The following is a 2,672-nucleotide window of genomic DNA, read 5'->3' on the forward strand; positions in this document are numbered from 1 at the left end:
CCCAAAACCCCTCTCCCCCGTTACATTATTTGCAACACTTTCCATTCGATTTGATCCCCCCTGCAGTATTCCCACTGAAATCCCCCCTGCCAACAAATATATGTAAAAGGGACATTATATATCATCTTATTTAGTGTTAAATCTGTTCCTTTTAACAAAATAAAACGAATATTAGGAACTCGCAGCTTGGAAACAATCCCACTAATAAGGATAAATATTTTCCTACATTCAGTGAGATATAAATAAAAAATACTCAGATATAATGATACAGAAATACTAACACCAACTTGCCTGATTTCCTGCTTTTATTCTTACAAAAAATAATAAAAAAAATAATAAAAAAAATCATAAAAACAATTAAAAAATTGACACTAACCAGCTAATTGTATTATCAGTTAATAACCAATTAATTCAAGTTATACATAAATAAGCAGAGTATTAAATAAAACACATATAAAAATGATTCTTCATCTCCACATTAGTTACAATATCCAGTGCATGTGGGTGTATAATAAAGAAAAGGAGAAAACGTGTTTTAAAAACATATTGATCCAACGTTTCAGATGCCAGTGATCCATCGCCTTGATGATTCCCTGTTTTTTCCGCTGATTTTTCAAGACCTTAATACAGAAGGGGAAAAAAAATTAATTAAAAAATAATGTTTTTGGGCTTTGAAATAAGAACAACATTTATGAAAATCAGTATCACTGTTTCAATCTTTTATCAGAAAACAAGAAGAATGAGAAGAGGAAAAAAAAACAATTGTTTGGTCTAAATGATACATCTTTGTATATTAATAGATAATGTCTATAGGGGTTGGGGTAAAAAATATACATTTAAATATATATTAAAAATCTATCTAAACCCACAGAGACCTGAATGGAATTAGGATTATGCTTTGACTATGGGCACAGCTATGACCCCAAATTAACACAGCAAACCCCCTGGCCCTAGTTAACTAATGTCAAGAACACTGGGCATTTGGGGGGGATGTTTAATATAAAATATAAAATTTAAACATAATGTTAAATGCACCCCCCCAAATTTCTAATTAAAGATGTAAGTGAATTTGAATGTAAAATTTTTCAAACCCCTGATTTTTTGGTTTCTGTTTCCTATTTTTATTTTGCTCAATAAGAATACAATGGCAAAGGAGTTGGCGTGGGGGATATAAGGTGCAGAACCCATGGACACAATTGCTAGGCTGAGGGGGGAATGCAGAATTTACTTATTCAGGGGATTTTTAGGGAGAATTTTGGAGCCCAGATGTGACTTCTATAGGGAGAGCAGAGGTGAATGGGTGCTGCTGAGACGTGGGAGAGTGTGCCTGCAATTAACAGCAACCAAACAAAATCAACTTATATCAGAATATAAATACACTGCCTGCTGTTTATTGACATCACCCTCCAGTTCCCAAATCTGGACACAAAAAAAATGTGCTTTAGAACCCGTCTGAACAATCCCGGGGGCTGTGGGGGACTTTAGGAAGAGAACAGAGGCAAATCGGAGACAACCGTGTTTCCAGCTGGGCTGTAAGTGTCCAGGTCAAGTCTGTCTCTTTATGGCTGTGACCTCAAGGTGGCGTTTGAAGCACACGGACCCACCAATGCCAACATAATATCCCTATTTATTATCCCCCCCGAGTCACTTCTGTAGCAGCACCTCTCTCTTTCTCACTCTTATCTACCACATTGGATCGGTTTTCATGGAAACACAATGGTAACACTTCCTGATCATGTCACGGAATTTAGGAAGTGATTTCATAATAAGCCGCAGCAAAAAAGAAAATAATAAATGGAGGAGAAAAGCCACTCTGTGCCCAGCAGTAAATAGAACAGGGTCAATAAAAGGCAAGAAAATAAAATACATAAAATAAAATGAAGAAATAAGGGGAAATTAAACCGTTCCATTGCTGAATAGAGAGAGCTGTTAAACTTGGGATGCATGTGCCTTACCTGTCGGTGTGCAGAGAGTGAGAGAGAGAGTGAAGCGGCAGTTTGGTTTAGACGGGAGGACTGACTGTCAATCCAACACCTCTGGTTTCATTTTCCCAGGAAAAGGTTCCATTCCTATAGCTGAACAGGACAGGGCAGCAGATCTCCATTCACTGGGCTGTGTTGGAATCCTGGCAGGTGGGAGCTGATAGCCTCCTGTGCCAGTGTTGGGTATAGGCAGTGGGCACAGGAGTTTATGCCCATGCCAGGTAGAGTGAATGTCAGCCTGTGTGCAGAGTAGGAATCTGGTACAGGGATGTAGAGAAGAGAATTTTATATTCATGTTACATGACACCTACCCAGCACAGACACATGGTAATGCCCAAAATGCTCCTTAGTGGCACAGGCAGGGACGGCGGGAGAGGAGAGAGAGAAGTGCAACTTTTATTATGAAATAAAATAAATCCACTACTCACCATTCAGTGTGTGCCCCCGTGCCCCGGCAATAAGTGGCGCTGACTTTCTATAAGAGTCGCAGATTTACTGCCTCTGAGACCAGCCACAATTTGAATAATGTCTTTTTTTTTTTTTGCCCGTTCTGTGCAGCCGACTCTGCATCTGGGGAGTCTGTTATGACGTGGAGATATTTTTTTTTTTTCCCCAGGAACAAAGGGAATATGAAATTGTAAGAAGGAGAGAGCAGAGAGGCTGTCAGATGAGATACAGTGAAGGTGTATT

The 2,672-nt window shown here is 38.9% G+C and overlaps 1 long non-coding RNA gene across 1 annotated transcript; it reads right to left on the reverse strand.

Moving 5' to 3' along the window:
- Positions 1 to 219: 219 nt before the first annotated feature.
- On the reverse strand, positions 220 to 2,672 carry LOC121402892. The gene is made up of 3 exons (XR_005966842.1): positions 2,411 to 2,672; positions 1,956 to 2,239; positions 220 to 620 (listed from the first exon to the last, which is right to left on the reverse strand). It is a non-coding gene; the product is annotated as an uncharacterized LOC121402892 (long non-coding RNA).

The sequence above is a fragment of the Xenopus laevis genome, chromosome 4L (genome assembly GCF_017654675.1).
Source record: "Xenopus laevis strain J_2021 chromosome 4L, Xenopus_laevis_v10.1, whole genome shotgun sequence".
NCBI lineage: Eukaryota > Metazoa > Chordata > Amphibia > Anura > Pipidae > Xenopus > Xenopus laevis.